Source organism: Artemia franciscana, chromosome 14 (assembly GCF_032884065.1).
Source record: "Artemia franciscana chromosome 14, ASM3288406v1, whole genome shotgun sequence".
In the NCBI taxonomy this organism is placed as follows: Eukaryota; Metazoa; Arthropoda; class Branchiopoda; order Anostraca; family Artemiidae; genus Artemia; species Artemia franciscana.
In genome coordinates, this window is record NC_088876.1 from 5,926,786 (window position 1) to 5,942,017 (window position 15,232).

The window sequence follows — 15,232 nt, forward strand, 5'->3', positions numbered from 1 at the left end:
ATAAATAGAACGCAGAATGACTAATCGCGATGATGATTATCAAAGACCAGTGACACAGTATAGAAAAGAGAGTTAGAGATAACAATAAAAACGAAAGCGACAGTGATGACGACGATCGTGTCATCCCTGCATAAACGACTATACCATCTTAATGATGGTACAAAAAGGCTTCTCTAGCGAAAGTGACAAGGACCTAAGAAGTTACTTTTGCTTCCTCCCCCCACTAAGGATTAGAACTGAGTACTCCAACGATGATGAATACAATGACCATAGCAATTTAACTTGTTGTCATCACCAGATGTCATGTCGACACCTTGTCCACCAGCAACCCCTTACCTCTATGGGCTTCCATGATCAATCAATGATAAATTGCATGATAAGCCGTAATAAATAAAGATGAGCAGATACGTAAATTTGATCATCAGCTACAAATATCAAGAAGAGTCGTTTTACACAATGAAAACATACAAAAAACCTAATCCCCAAAAAGCGATGTTTCGGTGCTCTTTTATCGGACCAAAAATGGTCAACAACGCTTTTGGTCTACAAAATATCGTCTTAATTGCCCTTTTTAGTGGTATGATCTTTCGCCTGGATCTTACATGTGCTGAAAATGGGACTCAATTTTTTAGTTAGACTAATTGCACCCGATAGATTTAAACTTAATTGATTAAGCTTAGTTGCTTTAAGCTCGAATGTGTATTCGGATATACTATTGTAAATTTAAGTAAAATCCGATTTTCTACTTTGGCCTTTTCCACTCGATAGGTTTGAAATTACATGATTAAGCTCAATCGGTTCGAACTCGAAAGACTAAGGTATATTCGAATATACTACTGTAGATTAAAATTGAATTGTAGTTTCTAGTTTGACCAAGTGCACACCATAGTATCAAACTTAATTGGCTAAGCTCGATACATTAAGAGAGCCTGAAGTTTGAAGGATTGATCCATGCCACGAAAATGCATGTGCAATGAGCAACGAGAATGACTTTACTAAGAAAAATGCCAAATTAAGCAATATAGCTATTTGGCCAATGATAAAAAAAAAAAAAATTACATAGCTTGTATTTTCCGACATGATAATGAAGACCAAAAAGACATTATTATACGAGTTGTGGAAAGTACCGTATTCGTTTGAAACTATGCCGCTGTACACTTTTTTAGCTCTAAAGCACTTTTTTGAATGCTGAATAGATAAGTACTGAAGGTGACAAGATAGGCACTAATACACTAATCTATATATATAAAAATAAGTTGTCTGTCTGTGGATCTGTGGATCAGGTGACATCATGTTTCTGTGTCGGCTGACGTCATGAAATTAGTTGTCAGGTGACGTCATGTTTCTGTGTCGGCTGACGTCATGAATTTAGTTGCCGTCATTTTTGCTTTGACGGTGACGTCATTCAAGTTATATAAGACATATGTTCACGTAGAAATCTATTAATGTTTAAGTTTACAATGACTGATGAAGATGCTCAAAGAGTCTATGCCAAAAAACTTGCTGCTGATAGAGAAAGTCAGAAAAGAAAGCGTGCCGAGGAACTACCAGAGCAACGCGAAAGCAGACTTGCTGCTAAAAGAGAAAGTGAAAAAAGAAGGCGTGCCGAGGAATCAAAAGAACAGCAGGGAAACAGGCTTGAGGCTGATAGAGAAATTTCTCCCAACGTTGAAAGGACAATCGTTTCCCAATTGCAACATCTTTTCCACGAAAATAATAATTTAGTGCGTCTGTTCAAAACAGCCATCGATTTGATGCCTACTGATACGCATAAAATTGTTATTTCCGCTGACAAAACGCCTCCTGGCCAACATGTGCGTAGATACAATGCTCCGACTATCGACGAAGTGGCAATCATTATGGTCGGTGATCAGTTTTTACCTCGAGATATTATTCTTCATAAGCGAAACGCTCAGTTGTTAAGAATTGCTGAAACTCATCGATGCTACGATGCCCTACAATATCCTATCATTTTTTGGGATGGAGCCGACGGCTATCACTTTAATATTAAATTGATGAATCCAGCCACCAACAAAGAAATGAATAAGAAATGCAGTGCAATGCATTATTATTCCTATAGACTAATGATTCGGCAGGATGAAGAAAATTATATTTTAAAATGCCGTGAATTGTTTCACCAATTTGTCGTGGATATGTATGCTAAAATTGAATCAGAACGTTTGCTATATATCCGCCTGAATCAGACCAAGCTCCGCTCTGAACAATACATTCATTTGCGAGATGCAGTTATAAATGACGGTAATACCACAAACGTTGGAAGATTAACAATTTTACCTTCGTCATATGCTGGCAGTCCCCGTCATATGCATGAATATGCTCAAGATGCTATTGCGTATGTTCGTCTCTATGGTCGTCCAGATTTATTTATTACATTTACATGTAATCAATCTTGGGACGAGATACTGCAGCTTTTACTTCAAGGACAATCGGCGGTTCATAGGCATGACATTACGGCACGTGTCTTCCGGCAAAAGTTGAAATCACTGATAAACTACCTTGTAAAACATGAAGTGTTTGGGTCAGTGCGATGCTGAATGTACTCAGTGGAATGGCAAAAACGAGGTTTGCCACACGCACATATACTAATCTGGCTACATAAAAAAATTACTTCGAACGAAATTGATGATGTGATTTCCGCTGAAATACCTGATAAAAATGTCGATAAGGGGTTACATGATATTATTGTAAAAAATATGATACATGGACCTTGCGGTGCACTGAACGAAAATTCACCATGCATGGCCAAAGGAAGGTGCACAAAGCAATATCCTCGACTTTTAGTACCCAAAACAATTACTGGCAATGATGGTTACCCACAATATAGAAGAAGATCTACTGAAGATGGCGGTAAAACAGCAATAATAAAGAAGCGTAACGGTACCACCATCGAAGTAGATAACCAGTGGGTTGTTCCATATTCCCCATTATTATCAAAAACATTTAATGCACACATAAACGTTGAATACTGTAACTCCGTAAAGGCAATCAAATACATATGTAAATACGTCAACAAAGGCAGTGACATGGCAGTTTTTGGCTTGCAGTCCGAAATCAAAGATTTCGATGAAATCGTAGAATATCAGGCTGGAAGATACATAAGCAGTAATGAAGCTGTTTGGCGAATTCTTTCATTTCCGATACATGAACGTAGTCCAGCTGTTGTTCACTTAGCGGTACATTTACAGAATGGTCAACGTGTTTATTTCACGGAAACCAACGTGCAACAAAGAGTCCTGAATCCACCGGATACAACATTAACAGCTTTTTTTTCGCTTTGCAAAAATGATTCTTTTGCAAAAAAACTGCTGTATACTGAAGTGCCTTCGTATTACACGTGGAATACTAAAAATAAAGTATTTGAACGTCGAAAACAGGGTAAGTCAGTCGACGGCCAACCTACCATCTTCAAAGATACCACGATAGGAAGACTCTACACCGTTCACCCCAATCAACATGAATGCTTCTTTCTACGCCTGCTTTTGGTGAATGTACCCGGTCCGACATCCTTTGAGTATTTGAGGACTGTAAATGGTACTATACATGACACTTACCGTAGTGCATGCCAAGCTCTGAATTTATTGGAGAATGACCAACACTGGGATAACTGCATCAATGAAGCGTGCGAAACGTCAACCCCAAGTCAAATTCGTGCATTGTTTGGCATCATTTTAACAACTTGCTCTCCATCAGCTCCTACAGAGTTATGGGAAAAATATAAGTCAAAAATGTCCGAAGATATACTTCATCGAAAACAGTTAGAGACGTCAGATATGACTTTTGATTTTACATCAGAAATTTATAACTACACTTTAGTTGTTATAGAAGATTTGTGCGTAAGTATGGCAAACAAACCTCTTCAGGATTTGGGAATGCCTTCACCTAACCGTATCGCTGCTGTTTCGACATGTGTAGAATTGGATCGTGAACAAAGTTACTGTACGAGTGATCTATTGTCGTATGTACAAAATAACATTTCCAAGTTAACGTCGGAACAAAAAGACATTTATGATACGATAATGCATTGTGTCGATAACAACGTTGGAGAAATTTTCTTTTTGGATGCGCCAGGAGGTACTGGTAAAACGTTTGTGATAAAACTGATTCTGGCATCAATTCGATCAAAAAATGATATAGCGTTGGCAATTGCGTCGTCCGGAATAGCCGCAACATTGCTGCCTGGTGGAAGAACTGCTCATTCCGCTTTGAAATTGCCTCTGAACTTGCATTCTACAGAAACTCCCACGTGCAATATTTCCAAATCATCTGGGATGGGTAAAGTATTGCAGCAATGCAAACTTATTATTTGGGATGAGTGCACAATGGCACACAAAAAATCGCTCGAGGCTCTGGATCAATGCTTGAAAGATTTGCGAGGGAAGTCGAAACCCTTTGGCAGCACCTTAATATTGCTTGCGGGAGATTTCAGGCAAACATTACCTATAATACCTAGATCAACTCCTGCAGACGAAATGAATGCTTGCCTGAAAAATTCTAATTTATGGGCACACGTAAAAACATTAAAATTAACTACAAATATGCGTGTCCGATTACAAAACGATGACTCTGGTCAAACATTTTCAGATCAATTGCTGGCAATGGGAAACGGAAAGCTCCCAGTAGACTCAATTTCAGGACGTATACAACTACCTGCTGATTTCTGTAATTTAGTGACGTCCAAAAATGAATTGATTGAAAAAGTATTTCCGAATATTCTAAAAAATTATAAAAATAATAAATGGCTAAGTGAAAGAGCGATTCTCGCACCCAAAAATATAGACGTCCACGAAATCAACAATATTGTTTTGACCAAGATTCAAGACCAGGCAGTCCTTTACAAGTCAGTCGACACAGTTTTGGAACCAAATGAAGCGGTTAATTATCCATCTGAATTTTTAAATTCCATAGATCTTTCAGGGTTTCCACCACACGTGCTACAACTAAAAATAGGCGTACCAATAATACTTTTAAGAAATATAAACCCACCAAAGCTTTGCAATGGCACTCGACTTGCCGTAAAAAAAACAATGGAAAACCTAATAGAGGCCACAATCTTGACAGGGCCTTTTGAGGGTGAGGCTGTTCTTATTCCTCGCATTCCCATGATTCCAACGGATCTGCCTTTTCAATTTAAAAGATTGCAATTCCCAATTCGATTAGCATTTACAATCACCATTAACAAAGCTCAAGGTCAATCATTAGAAAAATGTGGTATTGATCTTAATACTGATTGTTTTTCCCATGGACAATTGTACGTTGCATGTTCGAGGGTCGGTAAACCTGACAATCTATTTATATGCAGCGACAATTGGACAGCGAAGAATGTTGTATATTCGCAAGTTTTACGCAGTTAATTTGTATTTTGGAACCAAATGAAGCGGTTAATTATCCATCTGAATTTTTAAATTCCATAGATCCTTCAGGGTTTCCACCACACGTGCTACAACTAAAAATAGGCGTACCAATAATACTTTTAAGAAATATCAACCCACCAAAGCTTTGCAATGGCACGCGACTTGCCGTAAAAAAAACAATGGAAAACCTAATAGAGACCACACTCTTGACAGGACCTTATGAGGGTGAGGCTGTTCTTATTCCTCGCATTCCCATGATTCCAACGGATCTGCTTTTTCAATTTAAAAGATTGCAATTCCCAATTCGATTAGCATTTGCAACCACCATCAACAAAGCTCAAGGGCAATCACTAGAAAAATGCGGTATAGATCTTAATACAGATTGCTTTACCAATGTACAATTGTATGTTGCATCTTTGAGGGTCGGTAAACCTGACAATCTATTTATACGCACAGACAATGGGACAGCGAAGACTGTTGTATATTCACAAGTTTTACGTAGTTAATTTGTATTGTATCTATCTATCTATCTATCTATATAAAAACGAGTTGTGTGTATGCATGTTTGTTTGTAAAAAGAGCGTTTGCATATGACGTCATTATTAGTACATACGGCTTTGTATATGGACAGACAATGGGAAAGCCAAGAATGTTGTATATTCGCAATTTTTACGTAGTTTGAAACACATATATAAATCTATCTATATTCACAGGTGGGACACAGGGACACAACTACAATGGCGCGTAACTAATATGGCGCGTAACGACTTACGCGCGCGGGGGGGCTTGGGGGGCGCGAAGCGCCCCACCAACTAGGTGTTGGGGTGGCGCGAAGCGCCACCCCAACAGCTAGTATATTATAAAAGGAGATTGAACATGGGCAGCGCCATTGACTCTCTTGGAAATAAGAAAGCAATAAAAATAAGGTAGATCAAAGAAGAAAATGAGAAAAATGCACATTGATATTCTGGTGAAAACAAAACTAATGCTATCGCTTGGTTCCTCTTCCCTCCCCACGGAAAATTTCTTATGGCTTTTTCGATGACGACATGTAGGTCATCAATATGAAAGATATAGGGGGCACGTGGGAAATGTTGCGAAAATAACGGAATTTTGGAAGAGGTTAGTGTTACCAGACTTAAGGAAAATTTGCAGAAAATACAGGAAAGAATTAGAAGAACTTTCTTTGACTCTTGAAATTTGTATAGATGTGAGTGAAAAAATCTAAACACTTTTCGACTTGACCCACACCAAGAGTGAGAGGTCGCCCTTTAGCAATCGAAAGATTTGTATATAATATCATTGAAAACTTCACACACACCCTGAATAGGCAATACCCCCTTCCCCAACCCCAAGCGATCCGCCACCATCTGGTAGTGATAAAAAACATATAAAACTAGTCATGTTTTAAGGCTAGCAATGGCTAGCCTTGTTAGCCATCGGTGGCTAACAAGGGCTTTAAAAAAGACTTTTTACCCGCAAAAAGGCATGTGAAAACTTCTTGTGTTACAGGCCAAAAAGATTTTTTCGATAAGGTAAAATTTGTGATATATTTGTTTGTTAATATTTTTGTTAAATTAGTAAGTAGTTCTTAAATATACCGATTACTTTTGGAAAACAAGGAAGTTAGAGCCCCTGCCAGAGGAATCTTGATTCGTGCTGTTCCATAGAGTACACCTAACGTGACTTTCGAAGAAAACATATTTAAAGGTGAATAACTTTCAGATAAAGTTTACCTTAGAGGGAGGGCGAGGGTAATGGCTGTCACCTTATATAAAAATATGACTGAATATATTTTACGAGCTATAAGCACCAATTGTGGACTACCGTCAAGATAAATATGCTGCCCATCTCTTAAAGTGACACAAGTTAATTATCTTCAAACCCTCAACTATCGGTAGAAAAATAAAATGATATGTTCAAAAGTTGTCCAGGTATTTTATTAAAAACCTTGCCATTTCAGGGTCGTGTAAGGGAATGTTTCTTGGGAGGGGGATTACAAAAGCATTTTCCGTGAGGGGATTGCAAAAAATTTTAAAAAACGGATCAAAAATTTGTTTATATTCATTTTTGTTACGTTTTTACGAGTCGGACAAACATTTCGGAGGGAGGGGATCACACCTCGCTGGATTCAGCCTTGTACCAAGTCAAGAAACTGATTTGATGTCCCTCCGCCAAAACTATGATCTATTCCTCGCTTCTATTCAGCGGACAGAGACTCAATTCTTAAAGAACTATTGGGGCATAGTTGACGGCAAACAGTAAATATACAGTAACATGCGACCAACTTAAGCAAGCACATTGGATCAAAAAGCAACAATTGGACAGAAAGAGCTCGATAAGAGAGGCATTACTGGCAAAGGAACATCACTTTAATCAGTTGTGTGTACATAGTTAGTCTAGAATCGATCAAGGCGTTACTGGTTGCCTTCACCAGAAAATCGTGGAATGAAATCGAGCGAAAAAAATTAGTCAAAAGGACCATAAAATTAATAGCTGGCCGATTTTACATGTAAGATTTAGAACAGTATTCAACACTAAACTCGGTTACGGAATATCAAGGGCTCAGGAGTTGAGAGGTCAGGCGTGAGCGTATATATTTATTTCAGGGGGCTCATATTTCGGAGGAGGAAGTAAAAACACTATCTTCAAGATCTAGAGGGGGGAGTAATTTTTTCGGTCCTTGTGCATTATTCGGTGCAAACTCGAGAAATGAAGTTGGTTAATCATAATGAAATATACCAAGATATGAAGGAAGTAGAATAATTTAGAAACAAAATATTGAAAACTACAACAAATAATTATGGTGGTGGGCGCACAGAACGTATTATATTAAGTACCAAACCTAACCCAATCAAAATACCCTATCTATACATTAATAAAAATATACCTACAACGTAGATTTCAACTCATTATAAGCTAATTTTCAGGCCAAAACCGGTTATTGCCTTATCTGCAGATCCACATTCTCGAATATGTATCGATTAATGCATAAGTACCTTTTTCTTTCGATTAAAGTACCAAAAAGGGCAATTCCGATAAAAATACCAAAAAAAAATGTTTCGAAACCCAGGGAGGTAGGAAAACCCTTCCATTAGACTTCCCCATAACTAGCCCCTCAATGTCTTCCCCGCCAACTTCCGATTAAAATTTTGTTTAGAAGTAAGTCATTTTTTATTGGTTTGTTACTACCGCCGTACCGCGACCACCATGATAGTGACGAAACCCTTCAGTAATCTAGTGTGCATACTCATCCTGACAAATCCCTTATCAGTTCACTTACAATAAGCCAACCGTCCAGTAACTTATTTAAATATTCAGTTTCATTATTAATTATAAAGGTATAAGCAATGCTTAATAGCTTTTGCCTAAAAGAATTACCTCAAGGTTTATCGTGAAAATTCAAAAGCAGAGTTTACTACTCTAGCCAGTTGGCTTCATTTCAAGTCTGATCAATCACTGCTATGATACTTCATTTGGGTTTTGCTATTCTGAAATATTTTTAAATCATCATTCCCACAACAAAAGGGCGTATCTTGCAATTTTTATTTCGAAAAAAAATTAAAAGTGAAAGAATTTTCTCGAATACAACGGTCGCCATCTAAGAATATTCTTGGCAGTTCTAAGGGGTCAATTAAAAAAAAAAAACTTCGAATACAACGGTTGCCATCTAAGAATGTATTAGAGGAGGACACAGGCGAGGAAAAGGAGGACGTTTGGTATTCTTGGCATTTCTAAGGGATCAATTTAAAAAAAATTGAATACAACGGTTGCCAACTAAGAATATATTAGAAGAGGACACGGGCGAGGAAAAGGAGAACGTTTGGTATTCTTGGCATTTCTATGGGGTCAATTAAAAAAAACAACTTCGAATACAACGGTTACCATCTAAAATATATTAGAGGAGGACACGGGCGAGGAAAAGGAGGACGTTTGGTATTCTTGGCATTTCTAAGGGATCGATTTAAAAAACAAACAAACTTCGAATACAACGGTTGCCATATAAAAATATATTATAACAAGGCAATTAAAGTGAAAATATTAGAATAACTGAAATAATTCGAATTATTTAAATAGTTGACTAAAACACTACAAATAATAAACAATTAATGCTTACAAGTTAACTTTGCTAATAACAATATCTACATACTATTTACGTATGATATTAATGATCATCACGGTAATGTGATATAGTTGTATAAAACATAGTAGGATAAACAAAAGAATAAAAAGAAAGTTAGAAAACATAATTAGAAAGACACATAAGTCTGAGTGTGATGAACGCGAAGTTAACTCTGTTAATAACAGCATACATACTAGTTACATATGATGCAAATAAGCGTCATCGTAATGTAATACTGTTTCATAGCGAGCAGTAATAAAATGGGCGTATCGAAGATTTCTGTTCGGAGGGGCTACTTTTTCGGGAAGGGGGGCAGAAAAAAATATCAAAATTTTTTTATATAAGATTTCTGTTACGTTTTTACGAGTCAGACGAAACTTCGAGGGGGGGGGTAAAAACCGGATACTACCTTGGTAATAAATATCAAGGGTAACAATGAAACTTAGGTAACGTCATCACGATTTCTAAATTTCTTATTTCTGTCTGATTTCTGTCTAAAAATGTAAATTTTTACAGCTTTTTGGACATTACATATAAATCCTGTTATATATGTTATATATCCCTTCCTGTTTTATGAATTTTTATTGTGCTAATCGTCATTTCCTTAGCAATCATCAGTCACCACTCTTACTAAGTTATAAATAGTTGCGTCAATTCATGAAAATCTAGGAAGGGGGGCAAATATGTTGCTTCTTTCAATGAAAATACCAGCGAAATATGTTTTTCAGTGAAAATATCGCCCAGAAAATATATATTTATCAAAGTCTAGACGGGGGGATTTAGAGGTAAAATCCCCCCTACTATTGTCTCTCCGGCTTATAGAAGCTACCAATACAGCACTATCTTACACTATTTCAATCTAGAGTTTGTAACATTGAACCAATAATCTTTGTTTTGTCAAATTTATTCGACTGAAGACTAGTTCAATTCGACGAAAATACCACGCAGACAATGCATTTCTCAGTCTCAGCGGGAAAGATCTAGAGGCAAAATGCTCCCATCCTTCAGTTATCACTCTTACTTATAAAAGCTGTTTAAATAAAGTATTATCTTACAATAGATAGATAGATAGATAGGTGTATTACGAAAACCCGTGGGCCATATACACACAAAAATATAAGTAAATAACAAACAAGCAAGGAAATTAACAACAGTACGAACACGCACAAAAAACAGAATTTAACGCAAAAAGTGCCTAATCTAACTACAAAAGAAATTAATCATATAAAATTTTTTCTTCTTATTAAGGATTTATCTATATATACTCCCACTCGAAATATTGTGGTTAGGTTACTATTTTGTAGAATACCCGGAAGCATCAAATTAATCCCATGTAAATAAATTTCCCGTAAATCCAAGAGCACCGGGCATTTCCGGAGAAAATGATCCAAGTCTTCATCGTCATCTTTACAAAGGGGACAAATATACCGCCTATCAGGACCAACTATCATTTTATTTTTGTCGAACGTTTTTTGCCTGTTCTGGATTGGAAGACAATTTGCCCTAAGCTGAATCCAACGACGTAGAATCATAGCCGGTAAATTAAATTTAAAATAAACTTCCTCCCCAAAACTAGGTTTTGCCTGATTATAATGTATCTTACAATATTTCAATTATACTAACCTAAAATTTTCAGCATTAAGTCGGTTGACCTTTTACGTACAAACCGGAAAGCAAATTAACCACTGAAACAGTGGAAATCTGCTATTTTTATTTATTTAAACAAAATATAGAAAAATGGGGTTTCTATTTCGGTAATCCATTTGGCGTTTTCTCCGTGAAACGTCAAATTAAAACCAACCTCTAATCAAATCGAATATAGCAGCCTAATATTGAAAGAACCACTTCTAAAGAAAAGACTATAAAGTTTGAAAACTACTCCGAAACGGTCGAAAATTCTTAGTTATATATCTCCTAATGACTATTTTTAGGGATGATACAAGTAAGTACTTCCGAATGTTTTAGGGTAGTTTTCAGAATTTTATAGGCTAGTGTCCCGTTAAGAAGTGGCCATACACAACACCGATATCCAAAAGCAAGTCCATAGGTTTTGCCAATGCAGTAATTGATAGGGTTTACCTCAAATTATAAAAATATAGTGCTTTCTTCTATCTTATCAGCATATTGTGTTCAGCATTATCAGCATAACGTGATGAAATGTTCCTTTATAAGAACCTTCAATAATGCAAGTTTAATTGTCTTTAGGCTAAATTAGTGATAATTTTCATATTTTTCACCTTATTTTTTTTAACGGTCCGCCGATAAAAAAAAGTAAAAAGGGGTAGCGAAAATTTTCTAAGATGTTACTTTTTTAAGAGTGAGACAAAAATTTCGGAGGGGGTTCAATATTGGTAACCCCCTGGATACAACCTTTGGTTGTTCTGCCATTTATTTAGGCTATGAAAGGAAGGAAAGCGCACAAAATATTAAAAGATTTCACAGTTCTTGCCAACCGAAAAAAAAATCTGGGTGAATACCAGAGTTCGCTTCCGAATAGGCTATATCAAAGAACTTGCGAATAATTTCTACTCCAACCAAATACAGTACAATTATACATAGGTTATCTAAAAAGGTATTTACATATTAGTCAAGCATTTAAAGTTGGATATTATCATTCCATTTCCAGGGAATCCGAAGTTCACCTTTATCTTCACCAAGTAAGATCCAGTAACTGAACTGAATCTTCCATCCACAACTGAGACAAAGTTTCTGACCCGTTCTTCTTCCTCCTGGTGGACGCATGTCAGCTGCTAGATCTCCACGGAGCATTTCTCAAAGGTGAAACATATCAAATGCACCTCTTGAGTGCAGCAACTAGCCTCAATATAAGAAAATATGCAATTTCTGTTAATAATACCTCAAATTATAAATCAAATGCTGCTCGAAATTTGTAGGTGACCAAGAGCGAAGAAATCTGTTTCAGGAGGGGAGGTGCAAATTTACTGGAAAGTTGTGGGAAAGACTTGGAGATTTCATAGGGGTGTAGTAGCCCAAAGCCCGTCTCTCTGTGCCTTTACCTGAGCTATGATTCTAACTTTGATAAGATTTTGAGTGATATTTTTTATATAAATAATATCATATGTTTATGTAAAAAATTATATCATTATTTTTTGATTTTTCCATGTTGTTTCAGAATTTAGATCACTTTTACAAAAAGGATAAATATTTGAATAGATTTTTGGCTTTAAAGCTATTTCTTTCCATACAAAAAAATAGATCGATATAGGTACAGCAAGAAGGATCCTGCCCCACAAGTCTAAAAAGGGATGAGTAACGATGATTTTACTGAAAACAAAACAAACTACATTATAAATTATCAAATGATGCTTAAAAGCTTGAACGTTCTAAAAATATATGATTTTTATTTAGGCAGAAATAACACTCTAGTCTTTAGAGGCATTTGAGGGAAGAAAGGAAAGGGAAAATTTAGGTAATTTGTTAATGAAATAAAATTAAAATGAAACAAGAGTGACGAAAACAATTGTCCTTTTCAAATATTAAAACTAAATTGAAGGTAACAAATTTGGTAATCGAGAAAGATTTGTTTGTTTGTGAAATCTGACTAGTATTTTATTTCTTAATAGTATCACAGAAAAAAACACTGTTCAATATATATATATATATATATATATATATATATATATATATATATATATATATATATATATATATATATATATATATATATATATATATATCGTTTTTAGTTAAAAATAAATAACATTTAGGCCTTGAAGGAATTCAAGGAAGATAGGAAGAAATAGTGACGAAAATAGATGACCTTATAAATTATTAAAACTAGATTGATTGTCACAGATGTACTTTCTTAAGATTCCCCCCCCAGAATTATTATTCTTATGAACATGAGGGACTCGTCAAATTAAACTCAGTCAAAGGTCACAGAGGCCCAATTTCATTGGATACTTGGTGAGTATTTTGATTTCTTATTTGGAAATAAAAACTATTCAGAATTATTCATTACTTTCAGTAATACGTAATGCAGAAATGATACTTTACCTTTAAGGGGAAGGGGTAATGAGATAACAGATTTTCAGGCACAGGGAGTGATCCGCAGAAATTGTATTGGCCAATTGATTTAAAATATTCAAATAAATTTCCGAATACATATTTTGAAGATACTTAACCAGAGAAAGATCTTCTGCTCTAATGCTACTTCAGATTAATGGAACCAAGTCGTTAATAATCTGGCCTACTCCAATCATGCTAGTACAATAACAAAAGCATATACCGTGTGCAATATATTCTTTCAGCAGGGCTCATGGAATAAAATATGTCGCGCAAGCAAACTGGCCAATAATATGTGCTATATTGCGAATTTAGTTAAGGAACATTTTTTTTAGAGAAACATTTTTTGATAAGAAAATAAAATTTTGCAGTACGATTGACACAGTAATTTTTTCCGTACCATTTTATTTTTAAAATCATTTTTTTGGTGTTACATTTTAACATACGTGCCCCATATTTCATCTAGCGAACAGGTGGGAGGGCAAGAATCTGTTAATTTTTTTTTATAAAGATAAAAAAAAGACTATTCTTCAAAATTTAGGGACGGGGGGGATTGCATAATTTTAATAGGGTGAAGAAAATGTCATTGCAGTAAATAAACAGGAATCACCAACGGGACACCACGGAAAATACCAACGAAAAGAAGAACTTGAAAAGTCATCACAGCATATAAACAGTAATTATCATCAGCACAACACAGAAAATGCCTACGAAAAGCTGAACTTGAAACCAATAAACAATTTTCATCACAAGTACATCACAAAATTACCTCCAAAAAGCAGGATCCGAGACCACAGTACATCCCAGTGATAGTCACCAGCATACGAAGGGGAAATACCTCCAAAAAGCAGAACTTGAAACTTCATCACAGCATATCAAGAGGAATCATCACCAGCACATCACAGAAAATACTTCCAAAAGCAAAGCTCAAAATTTTCCACACCAGATAAACAGTAATCACCCCGGACAAATCACAGGAAATACCTCCGAAAAGCAGAATCTGAAACATCATTCCAACACATCAACAATTACAGCACATCGCAAAAAATACCTTCGAAAGCAGAAATTGAAATATCATCACCTTGAGACCTTCTCACAGTACATCAACAGGAATAATCACCAGCACATGAGGAAAATACCTTCAAAAATCAGAAATTCAACCCTCATCACAGAACATTAAGATTAATCATCATCAGTATTTAACAGAAACTAGGCTACCCCCAAAGCAAAACTCGAAATCTTTTCGCAGCAAAGCAGAACTTGAAACCTCATCACATAGCCTCAACAGTAATCATCACTAGCATACCACAGAAAATACCTCCGAAAGCAGAAATTAAAACCTCTGTACAGAACATCAATAGCAATCACCACCAGAACATTACAGTAATACCTCCAAAAAGCAGATCCTGAAACCCCATCATAGCACATCGACTATACTCCTCATCAACACGTCACAGAAAATGACAAGACAAGTTTATTTTAAGGATATAATAAATAAGATAAACTTGACAAAGGGCACTGAGAAATGACGATTTCACATTGTCGAACTTCGAAGATCTGCGCTATGGAGCATATCGACAGCTGTACCAAAATCGACAAGTTCCGAAAAGAAACTCTTCTTCTAGACCCCATATTTCTTAATTAAATTGACTTTATCGGAAAACTGCTTGAGAGATATAAAAGACACATTAACAAACAATAATTGGAATAA

At 35.9% G+C, this 15,232-nt stretch overlaps 1 protein-coding gene across 1 annotated transcript in view; it reads right to left on the reverse strand.

Annotated features, from left to right (window-relative positions):
- LOC136035225 (ADAMTS-like protein 5) overlaps nt 1–12,212 on the reverse strand; it is a 263,978-nt gene extending 251,766 nt beyond the window's left edge. Inside the window, exon 1 of the mRNA XM_065716844.1 lies at nt 12,076–12,212. The gene's annotated coding sequence lies outside the window, so the exon portion shown is untranslated. The remainder of the gene's footprint in view (nt 1–12,075) is intronic.
- Between the last annotated feature and the right edge of the window lie 3,020 nt (nt 12,213–15,232).